This window comes from Syngnathus scovelli, chromosome 16 (genome assembly GCF_024217435.2).
Source record: "Syngnathus scovelli strain Florida chromosome 16, RoL_Ssco_1.2, whole genome shotgun sequence".
NCBI classification, from domain to species: Eukaryota; Metazoa; Chordata; class Actinopteri; order Syngnathiformes; family Syngnathidae; genus Syngnathus; species Syngnathus scovelli.
In genome coordinates this window covers 5,330,159-5,347,283 of record NC_090862.1, presented here as the reverse complement: position 1 = coordinate 5,347,283, position 17,125 = coordinate 5,330,159, and the positions used below count along the sequence as shown (strand labels likewise).

The following is a 17,125-nucleotide window of genomic DNA, read 5'->3' as shown; positions in this document are numbered from 1 at the left end:
AGTTTATATAAGCAACCCATACTTGAATGTATAATTGTTTTTAAACATTTGTATCATTTTTTTATTTTAAAATAAAAAAATTGTAAATTTTGTTTGGTCCAAAACTAACTTACATAATGACGCTCCCAAAAAATTTGCCTTCATATTAATTAATATCTAAACATTTTCCTGTTTTGTATCAAATGATCATTTGAATAATTGTGATTTCAATTATTACCAAAAAAAAAAAAAGAACATTATTTTTCTTCCCATAATTGAGCATCCTTACTTTGCACAGAGATGAAGTGATTCATTTTCCTCGTAACAGTTGCTTGTTGCTAGGTGGAATTCGAGACTACTGTTTGAAAATTCAAAATAGTAAATCAAGAGCAAATATTGACCCTCCCTTAACCGAAGACGCAAATATACAAAAACTACTACAACGTGACAAATAGGGATAATCAAAACTATACCAATAAAAACGAACATTTTCTTTTTATCCGCATGCCACATCACCAAGCGATTGTTGTGAAAGTGTTGTCAAGGAACAAAATTGTTTTGGAAAAGGTTGTGAAAGTAGAACAATGGAACAGCCTCGTATGAAAACACAGTGCAGACCCCCGAATGAATAATGAGTTTTGTCAGCTAGCGCGGCCCTCATCCAACTCGCTTGTATAAATTTGACGTCAGCATTTGGTGGCCAGATGCTTCTTTCTCGCCATTCCTCCAATATCACTCCCGACCTCGATCCCCTTTTTAAAAAAATTCAGAACACTATAGCGACTTAGCGAAGCAAGACCGAGTGTAACGTGATCGTAGCAACAATGTTCCTTCTGTTGCCTCTTGCGCAAGAGAGAGGAAATCATCCAAGTATCTTTTTCGACTCCCCTTTTCCTCCAAAAGCTATTCAGACGACAACATAAATCACTTCCCATTACTCATCAGCTTCCCTAAAGCAGGAAAGCTCAAATATCAGCTAAATATATACAGCCAAATGCCGACGTCAGGGATTGCGAGACTGCCAACTTGAGATAACCTAGTTGGCCCCGACTTAAATATTTGTCTATGATGGGTCAGAATGAGTCATAGACTCAAATTGCTGATTCAGGAGCACTCCCAAATGAGATGTGTGTTGTAATACCAAGACTAGCCTGTGAGAGGCAGTGTAGTGCCACAGGGTATGCATACAAATAGACAAGGAAAAAGTCGTAAAAAAGTTTAACGTCACAATCAAAGTCTGTGGATCGGTTCGGCCACACAGGTAGCTATCGTAAATATTGAACAGGTTTAACTTTTACGATTGTTGGCTTAACTGATAATTGGAGTTTTCAAATGTATGACTTCTGGGGTGATTGACTTTAGAAGTTCCGCTTAGTCGTAAATAACATCGTAGACTGTAAATCATTCTGGTTTAACGTGTTTAGGGAAAGTGGAAGCGGTTGAGTGATGAAAAGAGTTGACCATCTATAGTTTGTTTAATTGAGCACATTTCCTGTGATTCTTTGCAGACCCTTTCGGGCTTGACACATCCTGGTCGGGTGTATCAGAAGAGTGTAAATGACTTAAGCCCGTCTGCCAAAAATGGATTCTATTGTTGCTGTCCAACATTAAAACAGGGAGGGATGTTTACTGGAATGGATGTGTGCTTTTAGGAAAGGTCATGTGTCCATACATTCCAGCTTCCATAATGTCGCAATGTGAAAATGATGAAATAGCTATATTGTGTTATCTTTACTTGATGTTAAATAGAAATGATTGGCAGTGAGGTCAGTCTTCCTTAATCAGTTCTATTTCAAATGACGGTTTGGAATCCTTTGAATGGTGGGAACAATCTGGAGGCAAAATCCCATCTGCCTCACCTCACATTTTATCTGCGGGTTTTATGCTATTAGCAAAACTAAATATCAGAATGTCTTTTATAAGGGTGTGAAAATTTTAACTGTTGTAGCACAGATGGCGCTCTGTGTAATATACTGCTAACGTTTGGAGTAAAATTTTGCAATCTGAAGTGAGGCTGTCGAACTTCCCATTTTTCTTAAGTATGCTAAACAAATTTACCTATTTCAATCAATTAATTTTGAATATTCTTAGATTTAAAAAATTCTATATAAAAGACAGACTAAATTGATCCAAAATATTTTTTTTGTCTAATTATTTGCTTAATTTTTTCACTCTTGACAAGCAGGAAGTGTGTTGTGAGGTGAAAGCTGGACTTCCTGATGTTGGTTCTTCTTATCTGATGACCTCCAGGTCTGCTCACCGACCACTTATCCCAACCCTCCCTCCCTCGGTTCTCTTTCGCTCTCCCTTCCTGCCCGATTAGAAGGATTTCACTTCAACTAACCCGCACATGTTCTGCTTGCAAACTCGAGCTTGCGTCTCTGCTTATTTGCAAAGACTTCCTGTGGCGCCACTGTGAAGTCAATTCAATTTTTGTTGGCCCAACTCCCCCGTGGTTTTAATCTGTTTTAATACACCCCGCGTCTTCCCTTTCCTCTCTTTCACTTTCATTCTTATCCTCACTCCTGCCTCGCTTTTCTCATGCGAGCAGTCTCTAGACGTGGAAATGAGCCAGGGTTGTTCCCGAGACTCAGAAAGAGGCCATTTCATTTTATTTGAATTGTTTTGCGTTCTCGTTGGACGGGCCACTGTCTTCTAGAAAGATGATTAAACTGTTTTGGATGATGTTTGCATGTTGCTAGGCAGGTGCCCCCATCATGGGCAGAGAAAACATCATTGTGTTTTTTTATGTAAATTATATTAAAGTGAGGCTGAACTCCAGAATGACTCATTGGCATAGTCACTTTCAGAAAAGCCTAATTAAAATTTTCACAACTTTCCATAAAATGTTAAACCGTAAAACGGACTTGCAGTGGAGTTCAGTCAATATTTCCGAACAGCACGCTTGAATTAATCACGTCTTAAGGTCGTGTCGTAGGTGGAGGGGAGGAGAATGGAGTGACATCATCAACATATGTGAATATTTAGAGGGGCACAATGGAAAGGAAGATTGTTTGAAGAGAATGGTGAGGGGAGTCATCAACGGGTGATTTTTTTGCGTGTGTGTGTGTGTCTGTGTTTGATTATATGTGAGAAATGTGGGTTAAGGTGGAGTAAGTGCTGAGCGATGGATGATGTCATGCATTCTGGGAGTCATAACTGGTCAATGTTTTCGGGGGGTTCAGGCTCCAAGGAGAAGTAATGCAATGACATCTGCTCACGAGGTTCGAATCAGTGTTTTCAACTGCTTGGATAAAATGTTAAACTTCATGGCGCCCCCTCTTGGTTAAATGAGGTGTAAGAAGAGCTTGAGAAAAATCAACAGAACGATTTGTTAGTTTGAGAACTACGCTTTGTGTTTGTTCTATTTTAGGTTGTTGTTAAGCACGTTTTTTCTGCATCCTTGATTTTATTTTAAATAATTCTGTACAATCTCTGCGGTTCAAGTGCAGGTGGCTTGTCACCACTAGATGGCAGCATAGCGTCAAATGAGAAAACCAAAAGCCTTGCACATGCTCTCAAAGCATGCAAATTAATCAATCATGTCATATTCCTCACCTATGCTAGAAGACTGAAAGTGGGGGGGGGGGGGGGCAAAAGAAGCGGGGGTCTGCTTCAAACAGGTACCAACTGGTAACCATGGCGACCACACTGACTTTGTAGCTCTAGCAATGCTACTGGGACAGCTCAATTCAGAAGGTCCAAGAAAGGCTTAGTGTTGAAATGAAATGAGGGAGATCCCAATTTTGTTTTTCTATTAGCTAAAAAAGGAAAAGTAAATGAGTGTGTTCTTCTTACAAGGGGAAGTCCTGACCTTTGCCAAGGTCAATAGAGTGTATTCCTTAGAAGTCTATGTGAAGCCATTTAAGTCAAAAAGGCATAAATTGTAATGTTGCTTGAGACATTGACTGAATCAGAAATGAATGCGGTCTTTGTTGTACTGGAAGTGGCTTGAACTTCTTGACAACCTTGAAAGAAATGAAACGCGGCCACCGCAGAAAGGTCGCCGTGAACCTTCGACGTCGCACTGGCAACGCTGACTCATTTCTTTCTGCTTCACTTCCACATAAAAAAATAAACAAATAAACGTGCTATGTGTCATCGAATTTGGATTTTTCTGAGCAGTTTTCACGAAATCAGTGGAATACATGTCCATATTTATTGCACAATGTTTATCCAGCACTTAAAGTATTTTGTTCACAACAAAAGTAAACATTTAAACAAGATAAAATGTGTTTAACTCTGTCGTCTCGATTAAATAAATAAAACCCACAATCTCAGACAACTGGTCTCGAAGACGTTCTGTACTTTACGTAATTCCTTCAAAAGTAAATAATAAAAAAATGGAGCTTATCATCCACCTGTGGACACGTTCATGTCTTCCAAACGTCTATCAGCTGTTCTGCAGCATTGTTCCTCAGCCTTGCAGCTGTTACACACATTAACGGTCCATTTGTGGCGAAGCAAAACCACAATACTGACAATTTCTCCACTCTGTGAAATGGTAAAGATTCTCCATTTGCAAGTGCTTGAAACATGGAAACTATTGAATGTCTGCGCTGTGGTTTAATTTTAACTTGTTTGCTTTGGGCCACCTCCAGCGTGCGCTGCAGATGGGTACTTTCTCACAGAGGTCTGGAGCTTGTTCCAGCTCGCAGCGTCTTTGTCGTGGTCGGGTGGGAGTGGGAGTGGAGAGGGGGTTAGCGCTTGCGTTCGGTCTCAGCGGGCCTGCTGGGAAGCAGAGGCGGAGCTAGGAGTTTTTCTTTGGAAGGGACCACGGATGGGGGTGATTCATAAAATGCTGATCGGTTCGAAAAATACCCAAAAGTCAATCATCTGGTCTGCCACCTAGGGGTGTCCGAGCATATTTCAGGGGGGGAGGCAGCGCCCCTACGGACCCCCCTCTAGTTCCGCCAGTGCTTTTGCCACTGGAAAAAATGTCATTAGGGCGAGCAAAGTCAAATCAATTCCTTGAACTGCAGCTATGCACCTAAATTCCATCCATTTCAATGTTAATGTTTTTTCGTGTGTGTAATCGTGGCAACAAACAAAAGCTGTCTTTAATCATGCAAATCACACCAAACTCTTTAGTCTCTTTTTTCAATACTGCAGTGGAGGAACTGAACACAAACATGTGACATTCCAGACTCTGTATTGTGAAACAAACAGGGTCCACATGACCCGTAAAATTTAGGATCGTTTGACCGAACGACACCAAGGTATTTGAGTCCTGAGAATCGAGTCATTGATTTGATATTTTAGCGAAAATTATTCATGTAAGGCTGCGAGAGGTAAGAAATCCACAGGCCCAGCGTGAAACCAAATAGCACGACCCGCCTCGACCCATCTGGACCGAAGCACACCTCTCCCCAAGAGAACCAGGATGTCTTTTGAAACCACACCCGTGCTTCTCGGGCAGCTTTTCATTCCCGACTCTGCTTGAAGACCGACGAGCCATTAACGTGTGAAAGGGAAAGGATGCAAAGGTCCTCTTTTTTTTATTGTGGGCTCAGCAGGCCCTTCAAAAAAGGGACAGTCCTCCTCCCCCACCCATTCAGAGAGACCTCCTGGGCACTGTAAAAACCCGGCTAAAGGTTAGCATCCGAGGTTAGCTAAGAGCGGAGAGTACAACATGTGCACATCTGGAAGGCATCAAGCTGTTGTTGGCCGCAGGTGAAACTCCAAAATGATGACGCGGGTGTGAGTGTGTGTTCTTTTCTGAGACTTTCTGGAGGACTAACAAATTGAGTCCATTCAGGTTGGCATCTGCAATCAATTAGAAGAAAAAAAAACAAAAGAGAAATGCCGGCGTCCTTCGCACGAAGGCGAGACGTATTCTTTTGATTACCGTTGATTAGTTAGCAGGGTTCCCAAAAAACATTCTATTGCGTTATATCCTGTTCGGGGTGACCAAAGTTGATATCAGCTGACTTCATCCTTGACTGCTCACTAGTCAATCGCATAATGGGACGTTGCCTGGGAACGGACACCGCGCCAGCTGCATGAAAGTCAGCCATGAGAACCACTTCGCTATTAATTTCCACAACTTTGTAGAGCGATGCCACAAGAAAGATTCTTGGTTCGAATCCGGTATGAATTTTCTTCCTCCAACAATCCGACAAATGAATCTCTCAGGGAACATCCTGTACCTACTCCTGAAGTTCTGGGAAAGGTGGAAACGGTCATCGTGGAGTTCAATGGCTTTCCCAACGGGTGTAGCCTAAGAGGGACCGGGCAAAATTGACTCCCTACTGTAAGCACGCTTCATACAGTACGGTTCTTTGTTTGACGAGCGGGCGCTTTAAAACAAGCTGTCTTTGTATGTGGGGGCACTCATCAACACCGCCCCTCCCTTCCTCCTGTTCGCCGTACCTCGAGTTCCTCCGCCGCCTCGGGCGTCTTACATCAAAACGTTCACCTCCCTTTGCCCTCGCAACCACGAGCCGCCCCAGCCTGGATTTGACCTTTACGCAAAGCAATCATGTGTGTGACGTGACGCTAACCTGGAAGAGAGAGAGAAGCATACCGCAAATTTGTTCCTCGTCCCGCATGAGGAGTTTTTGTGTATAACAACCTAATGAGACGAGGCAAGCGCTCGAAACACTTCGTTGACGATCATCTGGATTGTTGACGGGCTTTTTTTTTTGGTCATAAATGGGGCTCCTGATCTTTAGCTGACTTGCACAGCCATGGTTGGCATTTAATTAATAAAACGAGATTAGTGCAAACACATTGAATATTTATTTGGTCCGTCAGAGGTTAAAAATGATATTTCATTACTCTACTGCTGCATATTTTGTTTGGCAAAGACCTCTTTGATTCATGTTTGTTGTCATAAATTCATGTTGGGGAATTAATGTGGAATTAATTTATATGCGTGTTGATATATTTTGGCTGAGGATGAATTTGGCTCCCAAGAGAGGAACTACATTTCTAATGCGGGGTTCAATTTGGGGAACTATTGAGTTGTTTGCGGTCCCTTATCTTTATTGCACATTAGGATTTTATTGCTTTTAATAATAGTATCATTCTAAGCTTGCAGTTATTTACCATTATTTATGCATTTGTTTGGAGAAACTGTGCACACTCCAAACAAAAAAGCCAAGATTCAAACCCGAGAATCGTGAGACGTGCTAACCACTAGTACACCGTGCTAATTTAACTACAGTATACACGATTTTTTTTTTTTTTTGACAGTTGTGTGAGATTTCTAGACTAGTTTTCGCACCTTCACCGCTAATTCTTTCAAAAAAAGGAGGGAGTTTCCATAACAAGAGCACATGCTGTGCTCCAACAAAGCGCCCCCGGGGCTCACTAGAGACAAGCACTACATGGTCCTAACCCCCCCCCCCCTCCATGCTTGCACCCCCGCACATCAAACCATCATCTGCTTTGCCTCCCCTCCCTCCCTCTCTCCCTCCCACTGTGCCCTCCAGTCAAGTCTGCTGTTATTGAACAGGAATTTCACAGACGCTCCCACTGAGACCATGTGACCTCATCAGCGGGCAGGAAGTCAGAGGGTTCAAGTTCCCCCCCGTCCCCTTTGCGAGAGCGATCCCACACAACCCCGCGGAAGGGGAGAATGGGGTGGGGGGGTGCAGAGAGACCCCCCCCCGGCACATCATCACTGTCATCACATTACGCAACGCCGGGATGAAGGAGAACAATCTAGATCCAGGTGTCTCCAACTTCCCGGCTCCGACGTGGACGAACAATATGGAGGAAGAGGAAAGGCGATGGGAGCATTGTGACAATTGTATATATAACCATTCATGGACAAAGACGTCGACTGTACTTTTTGTGACCATTCATAGAGAAAAGCCAACCCCCCATGACATCAGGGAATACGTAATCGTTAATGTGAAACATCAGGGACACAAATGATTGGAGGCTTTTTTTTCCAATTCTCACTGTAGTAGGTCAACGACCTTGACTGTTTGTCTGTCCCTTCCTGTGGCTTGCACCAGTCATGACATCAGTGGGAATATAAATCCACATGAACCCAGCACGCCCACCTGGTCTCATCCAAGGTTTCCTCAGAGATTACATGTCAAGAAATCTAAACGGAAAAATTGCTTTGGTGTTGGAAGTGCGCGGCTCCGGCATTGATCCATTTTTATTGTAGGCCAGAAACTTCAGAGAGCTTGTTTACAGTGGATCAATAGCAACAATTTGATGTAACCCGGGGAAACAGCACGAACAGGGTGACAAACGCACACCATCACAAAAGGCGTCCAAAAGGCTCATGTTGCGGTCCAACAACTGGCTGCGGAGGGAAAAACATTTTTTTTTTCACCTACCGCACCACACACAGTCAAAAAAGTTTTGTTAGCTTTTGTGACTCAGCTAAAAAACACATGGGTTTGGTCGCTTCTATAGACACCTCACAATTAATTGATCACGGCACAAACTCTAATACCGCTTTTCCATTTGATGTGGAGAACCATGAAAACCACATTCAGCCCAAACCAGATCTTTATTCAAAAGGAGACAAGACGGAAAAAAAAACAGTCAGACACATTAGCTTGAGAGCTAGGTCCTAGCATTAGCACACTCCTTTGAAAAACAACAATACAAGAAAGCCCATAAGGTAGCGTTAGCGAAACAAACTATCCGACTTATCGCAAAGAATGCGGAGATAAAATGGTGAAATCTAAACAGCACCACATGTCTGAGAGGTTGACCGTCACCAGGCGAATATCACAATGGGCTGCCTGTGCGTGTGTGTGTTTTTCAAGAGCCTCCGTCTGAGTATTCGTAGCCCGGGTGAAAGACAACATTCAACGAGATAGAGGCTCGGCGCTGAAGACTGGGAGGACGTTGACTGATAAACTCTGAACTCTCTTCGCACAATGACAACATTCAGACCGAGCTTGTGATGAGATCACTTGACGCTTAAAGCCTTCGGACGTGGAACAGAACGTGATGATATAGTGTGTTAGCAACAAGACCATATTTCGTCATTGAAGGTTTCTTTGGAAAGCACGTGAGGTATGGATTGGGTGGCCAAAGGTCATCGAGATGATCAGAATTCAATTGAAAAGCTCTACGTGAGTGCTTTATTTATAGAAAGTACGAGAAGGGAGTAGAGATAAAACATTTCCAAGTGCTGATAAGTGTCAGTGGAGTCTGGCTGGACTGAAGTTAAGAAGGTCAGCGCTCGGATTGGATCGTCACCAAATGTTGCCGTGGCGACAAGCCAAGGTTTCCGGGATGGGGTCCTTCATAAGTAAAAAGGGCCAAAGAGAAGCAGAGAGGACCAAAGGGGAGAGTTTTGGTCCTTCAGCAGGTCTGGTTCCCATTAGATCAGGAGGCCCTGGATCACTTTGTTTGTACAGGCAGAAAGTCCCAAAGGGGGAACACAGAGGCGGCCTGCTGTTGCTCCTCCCAACTTGGCCGTCATGGAGGGAATATCAGCTGCAGTGCTTCACTCTCTCACCCCCCGAATTTTGTCCCAGTCCTCCTCCTTCCCACCCCGCCGCCAAGTCCAAACGGGCCTTTTTGGAACTGTTTACGGATGTTCTCTGTTTATACGATGAAGTTCCTGCCAGAGTCTTGCCGTTGTTGTGATCAATATGAAATTTGTCAGCTGTCAAGAATTGAATAGAAGCAGAAGTTTCGTACAGTCACAGGTACGAATGTTTTGGAGTGACACAGTATGTAGGTGTAACCTTTGCGTGTCCTTGGAGGTTTGCAAATATATACTGTTGCTCACTCGGGTCGGGCAAATCAATAAAAAGATTTTCCACTGGCCTCGTACCAAAAAAGCAGCTCTTATAGAACATCGCGAGGTGACTTTCCCACGCCCCAAATGACACATTGGCTTCATCTGCGAGCAACACTTTAGCAGTCCCGTTTTTTGGTTTCCACTGTGGTTAGACTTAACAGACAGTTGCCGTCGCTTTGTATTGTAGGCTGTAAAAAAGCAGAAGTGACACCCGGATGGGAAGCTGTGAACAGGTAAACGCAGCGGTTGAGTTGACCGACACGGCGCCGTTTGACGTCCATATGGTACGACGGGTTGCGTCGTAAAGATCTGACTGCGCAATGAGCGGCTCAAAGTGAAACAGACGTTTGTTAAAAGGAGATAAAATGGTGAGAATGCTTTCAGTGCGGTAGAAGTGGGGGAGGCATGGAAAGGGGAGAGGGGGGGGAGTACTTGGTGGGGGTTCAAGGAAAGGGGATGATGTTTCTCCCTTCATGCTCAACAGGGAGTGGTCTAGGGAGGGAGATTTATAGAAGCCAGTACTTCACTACAACTTTTCCAAGAATCCGAAGCTTTTCCGAGGGGGGGGCGGGGCATATGACTGAGGAAGAGGTCAGGGGGGTAAGAGTGGTCCAAAGTTGGAAATGAAGCAATATTTCACCAAGACCTCAACCATCAATCCACTCCAGGAAGGAAAACGGGAACCAATCAGCGTTTCCTATTGGGGCGTTCTTAGACTTTGACGACGGTCAAAGGGTTGACTTGTCCAAGCGGGGAGTCGAATAATTTCAACAATTTATTGCAACTTGTTGCAGCAGGTGACTGCCAGCTGAAGGAGTCAAGATGGGGTAAAAGGTTTTGGTTTTTGACCTCCCAACCAGCACGTGTGACCTTTGACCTTAATGTACTATAGAAAACTAATAGATGGATGAATGGATTTGTGATTGATTCATCTGGTTTGGTTGAACATCTGCTTCATTGTCCTCAAGCTAACATGTTAGCGCCGACGCCTTGACAATACCCCGCCTAATTGGCGATTGTTTATATCGCCGCTTCTTCCGCCGGCTGACAGAATGAAGCTCAAGGCTCGTCTGGTGTGACTCACAAACACACGTCGAGCCCCAGCTGGCGAGCGTCACACTCAAAGCTCACGCGGCTAACGTTACGTCAAGCCAGATTCGTCATAATGGATGCTGGTGGCGCTCGGGAGTCACTGCGGCTCTTCAGAAAGACTGCGTTTGATTTGGAATTATTTAGCCGTCGGATGTTGCCGAGCAATTATAATAATCATGTCGTATTGAGTTTCTTCTGCAGCAGTTCTCTTTTTTTTTATTTGTATGAAAGGCATAAGTGCAAACCCATCTGTGGTAGACGCTAACTTGCTTTAAATTGAAGAGGCTATTATAGCCTGGCAACACTGTGATGGCATTCAGAACTTGATTGGCTGTGGCCGATGAGGTCATCGTGTACATGCAGTCGCTGTGGCAGCTGAATCAATAAAAGTACCGTAATTTCCGGACTATAAGCCGCGACTTTTTTCCAAAATTTTGAACCCTGCGGCTTATAGTCAGGTGCGGCTTATATAAGATTTTTTTCGTGATTTTTGTGATGACTTGATCACTTTTATACACTCGTAAAAAGGCTGTGGACCACTGTTGTGCGGTATCTTGAAGAAAAAAACAACAACAAAAATACTATTTTAAAACACTACTATGGGTGCTGCTTATTCTGGCTGTGTTGTTTGTGACTATTATGAGCTTTAGTAGGAATGCACGCTAAGTTACCTGCGTCAAAGGGCTGTAAACCCTTTCTCTTACTCTGCCATGTGACTCAGAGTGGCGCTGTTTGGACCATCTGCATTGTATTAAAACCCAATCAATCAGCATTTAAATTCAATTCTTCTGAAATTTTGCTCACCAAAAACAAGTTGTAATGAATGTGAACTTTTAATGCATTTTATTCAGAAGGTTACTTTGAACCCTGAGGCTTAAATGGCGGCACGGCGTGTTTATGGATTTTTACGGCTTTCTGTGTACTGTCTTTCTTTGTAAAAAACTCATGTGCACGTGCGGCTTATAGTCCGGTGCGGCTTATGTAAGAAAAAAACTAAAATATCCCTGAATTTTAGCTGGTGCGGCTTATAGTCCAGTGCGGCTTATAGTCCGGAAATTACGGTAAACTCCCCTCACTCTTCTTTGCCTACTACCTCACGCAAGCGAGAGCGATTTCAAAGTCACCAAAATTTAAATTTGAACAAGGTTGTCTAAATTATCAAGAGCCGTGCGGCTGGTCAGGTTCAGCGCGAGGCCTTATCACTGGTGGAGAGGTCAAGGGTCACGGGAAAAGGAACAGATTTATCACAGCTGCAGGAAAGTAAATTCGCTTCAAAAGCTCATTTAGGAGAGAAAAGACAACGTGTATAATATTCAACTCGCTGCTGTGCTTGCATATAATTACTTCAGGTTCAGTCAAACAGAGGTGAGCAGGAATGGGAGCGAGTCGGAGCGAGGGAGCAAGAGGTGTTCCAGCTGCAGCCAATAAAAAAAAAAAAAAAAAAAAGTCCAGCAGGGGATTTGAGACGGTGATGGGAAAAATGCGTGGAGCATGCGGATCAAAGCGTCGTTTCCCGGGCCGTGTGTTAAGTTCGACCGCATGGGCGGGGACGGTCAACCGCACTCTGGTTTATATGCAACCTTAGCTGGACTAGCATCATGTAACATCTAGTACTTATACTAATTCCCTCTATTTTTTATTTCATTTTAATTTATTTTAAAATGTTATTTACGTATTTAATTTACACCTTCAAAGTAAAAAAAAAAAAATTGTCAGGGGCTTATTTAAAAGGTTTAAGTATGAGAGAAGGGAAGCCGAGTTTCGGTTTGGCACAAAATGGACGCCGTGCAGTAAAAAGTATCAAAAGTTGAAGTTTACAACAGGTTTGCGTTGGAACAATTGCAGAAGGAACAGCACTCAGCTTGTCTGCTGAACGATTCCCAGGCAGGAAAGAGTTTCCAAGCAGGAGCGAGGAGGATGTTATCCCCATCATGTGCCATATATCAGCTTGCACCATTCACCATCTGCCTCCTGGATTGATCCATTTTAACTCCTCCATTTCAAATCCATATTTCCCCCCTCAAGTCACCTCGTGTTTCCTTCCAACACTCACTTCCTGTTTATTAGTTTTACTTTTACAATTGCGTCAACTTACAGTAAAGTATTAGCTAACATCTCGGAGTTTTGTTTCCTCTATCCATCTATTTATCTATTACAGGTGAGGGAAAAAAACTTGCAAAAAAAGGTTGTTCTCTTTGTCGCAATAAATAATCGTTACACTAACGGCGAATATCGATTTTTTTTCTCTCAATACAACTGTCTGTCTGTCTGTCACTTCCAGTCTTGGTTGTGCTCCAGGCTATATCGGGCTAGTGTGAGTTTTCGGCCTCCGGCTGTTCTCTTGTCATCCCTCCTTTTGTCTATTTCAGTGCTACATTTGACCACTTTGACCACAAAGCGCATGTCTGTGTGTACCTTGTGGTCGGAGTGCGAGGCAGCGGCGAGGATTCCTGACCAGCTAACAAAAGAAACACACAAGCGCATACACCTTGGATTAAAGTAATGGCCTGACCCTGATCCTTCTTATCTGATGACCCCCCCCCCCTCACAACATTGACCCCCCCCACACACACTACTCCCCGCCAGCCAAGTGGAAGCCAACGTAAGAGAAGAAATGTGCACCTTTGACGCACGTGTTTGCACAAACTGCCTTTTGTTGGCTGGATTTTAAACAAATAGTGAGCGCCGTGCCTCTAGGAAAAATACACAAAGATCAACGCGGACAAAGTCCCCCGGGCGGGCGGCATGCCGACCTCTCCAGGCCAGATTCCATCGGGCGCACGCTTGACCTGTTTACCCAAAAGCTTATTTTACCCTCTGCCGAGCGACTTCACTTCCTTACGCACGTCATCCATTCTGTTTTCTCGTACCATCATTACCTTTCGTCTGGTTTTTTTTTTCCTTTCAGGCTAATTTTCTCGAAGACCATGAAACGTTTTAACGTTTGAAGGTCCTGCGATGCTTGACGCAAAGTGATGACTCACCTTTTGAACTTCCTCTGTGATTTAGCGTCACAAACGTCAAGCTCGGCTTTCTGGCCGCTTGATGGGAGCCACATGGTGATGCCCGAAAAGATTAAATGCCGAGCCACTCGCATGTGTGCGATTGCGTGTCACGACACTGAAGCCTTTGTAGTGCTTCTACACCTCTTTAAAAGAAATAAAGACAAACTCCCCGACCACCTAATGACTTTTCGACCGCAGGGCTGCCAGGCGCTTTTTCCAACGACTAGCGCTGCAAACACAGTGTCACCATGACGATAATAACGTTTCAGACTTTCGAAAGTGTAGATTTACGAAGTGTAGATTTGAACGTGTTTTGCTAAATCTACTTCTTGTAAACACTGCCTAATCTGTAGGAAGCTGCAAAAGTCATGACCCCCCCCTTCAAACTATGTGGTCTACTTTACTCTCCCCCTCCTTTGCCTTAGTGGAGCACAATACAATAAACACATCCGACATCCAATACCCAAGCAGGATTTTCCTACGTGGGGGGGGGGGGTCATATGGTTTGCAAAAGCAACATATTGAAAGGGCGGTTTACATTAAGCGATTTATAATGTAAAATGCTCATTTTAATTATTTGTTTATATTCTGAAGAACTCATAACAGTGTCCGTCTAAAAATAGTGTAAGCAAAAACGGATTGCATCACATTAGAGCGCCTCATTGTTTGCCATGAGAGCTTCCGCATGACAGTGAGAAAGGCAGAAGTGAAAAGAGGGGAAAACAATGGGAGATTAAAAAAAAAAAACACACACATTTCCCCTTTTCAGTGGTCATTAATTTGTTAGATAGTATTTTCTGTCTTGCACATTTAAGGCGAGACGTACTTTACGTAATTTGTGTCAAGCTCTGTCATTTCAAAACAGGCTCAGACTTCTCCTGTGCACAGTAAACAGTTGAGTTCTTTTGTGCCAGAGAGTGAGACAGTAAGAAAGATGGTGAAAAGATAAGTGCAAAGTCAACGCTGCAAAGTCTTCTAAAAAAGAACTGTGAACAACGGAAACATGAGGCATAGGCAACTCTTCGCTCGCTGTTAGGAGTGCAGATAGACATGAGCCAGCCTGACTCCAAGCCACAACAAATTGTTGCGGGGCTTTTGCGATACGCATCTTTTTTTTTTTTTTTCCACCCAAATCACACACACACACTAACCAGTTGTTATATCAGTTGTTGCACTAAAGAAACAAGTTAGTGACAGGCCCCGCCTCCAACTTGTGGTTGCTCACATGAGCGGCCATAAGTGAATTTTACAGCTTTACGACATAATCAGTTAAATGTAGGTCATTATGGCATTTCGGCAGGGAAGTTGAAGAACTAAATCATGTGCCTCTGGTAATAACCGTTATGTTTTGCTGAGATGCATCCCATGACTGATGCCTTAAGGCCCCAGCTGACTTCCTGGAGCCAGATGATGAAATGTGTTTATGGGCCAAATTATTCTTTAAATGTCCAGAGTGAAAGGATTAGTTACGCTACATGGGGAATATCCATCACCCCTCCCGAAACACTCATGTTGAATAACCTGCGGAGGGCTCCAGGTGTTGTCGCTGACTCATCGATAATCTTGAGCCACGTTGTTGCCCAAGTGTATTCATCAACTCCCTTGAAACGATTTTGCAAGATTTAGGAAAATGTGGGTCAAAAAATGAAAAATTCAAATGTTTGCCCACTCGTGTCCTATACCAAAAGAGGCCATGTAAGTGTTAGCCCATACCTTGCTTGAAATTTTAGGTCAAATTCCAAATTGTTTGACTGCTAAATGATTGAGAAATGCTAGCCAGGTAATGCTAAGCTAACTGATTCAAAAAACCCAATTTTTTCAACCATAGTAATCAATGTCAGTAAAGGCCCGATTATTCTAGAAAGGTTATCATGGAGAAGTAACTAAGTGAGTAAACTACGCTCAAGATGATGCTAAGCTAACTGGCTATGCTAATTGACTGACTGACGGCAAGATCGTTAGCCAAACGACTGTTTGTTGCAATTCTCGAGTTCAGTCCTTGCAGTCACAAGTGAAATAAACTGATCTTCCTGTCTTGTGAAACGCACGCTTGTGAAACATTAGCATATCCGAGACGCAGGTCCACCCTCTTCTCTCGTGGCGGGGTTGACTCGTGCTGGCTTGGTGGCTGTAGGAGGCTGCTAATAACAGCTGCCAGATGTGCAGAGTCCCTCGAGCCCATGCACATTCTCACAGACAATGGAATGCCTGTGAGGAGCCCCGACAGGAAGTGAGGTCAGGGCTCGTGCCCCCTCCCTTAAACTAAAAGCGCCGCAGCATGCAGCTTCAGCGGACAAACTCTTGAGAGTGTCCCGTCGTAAAAAGACGTAAAGTGCCGTCTACAACACATCCCGCCGTACAAAACGTGTGAAAAAACAGCCCTAAAAAAAAAAAAAAAAAAAGTTTCTCTGCAGCCTGACTACTTTCCACATACCAGCTGCTGCGGGGGCGGCTGGGAGTGTGTGTTGCACAATCTCGTTGCCGTTCTTCCCCAGAGTCAAACACGGGCAGACACGACGTGAGTCAAAGGACTAACTGAAATGCATCAGCGTAGGTTTGTCTGCTTTTATTTGTTTCCACTGGTGAACTCTCGCCACAGGTGGATGCTGTGAGCTATAGGCCCCTTTGTTAGTGCTCTGATGTCACTCAGCCAGGTATGAGCAAAACCGCCTGTCTCGGAGGGAAGACAGATAATCACAGGGGGTCCACCCAAGTGATTATTATTACGCTCTAAAATAACGACTTGCACTTGTTTCACAAAACAAAAGGTACTGGAAAAGTCAAGTGTCACTAGTAGATATGACATGGACTTGGTCAACTAAACACTATATAATATTTAATATTTGTATTACTTAAGTATTATTGTCTAATTTTCGATTAGCTCTTGTGTGCACTCATCTGCAACATTAAATGTTTTCCCCAACACTTTTATTGTCCAAATCCCTCAAAATTAAGAATTATAGCACACTCTCCACCCCCATTTTTTTATTTGCTGAAATTAGCCTGTTTTAGGGGTGTGGTCCTGTCTAATGCAAATGAGAAGCTAATGCTATACAATGACGCATAGTTAGGAGGCTACTATAAGTTGAGCCCAAAGTCTAAAAAAAAATTAATGAGCCCTCAATAAGATGGGTGGCAACAAGAAGACAAAAGTCCACTTATGAGCATGATAAAAACGTATGACTTTGATACACCTCAGACATGACATCACACCCGCTAGAGATGACTTACTCAGTAATCACTATGAAGACGTTATTAGCTCCAAAAGCAAGGAGCACCTGCCCCGGTGAATGATGATGACTGACAAGCCCCGGAGGCTTCA

General features: G+C 43.6%; 1 long non-coding RNA gene across 2 annotated transcripts in view; it reads right to left on the bottom strand.

Annotated features, from left to right (window-relative positions):
• LOC125983943 (uncharacterized) overlaps window positions 1–17,125 on the bottom strand; it is a 34,983-nt gene that overhangs the window by 1,139 nt on the left and 16,719 nt on the right. The window contains exon 5 of one of the 2 annotated variants that reach the window (XR_011088369.1): window positions 1,878–4,710. The exons of the other annotated variant lie outside the window; for it this stretch is intronic. This is a non-coding gene — a long non-coding RNA (uncharacterized lncRNA). Of the gene's footprint in view, window positions 1–1,877; window positions 4,711–17,125 lie in introns of those variants that run through there. 2 annotated transcript variants of the gene reach the window in all.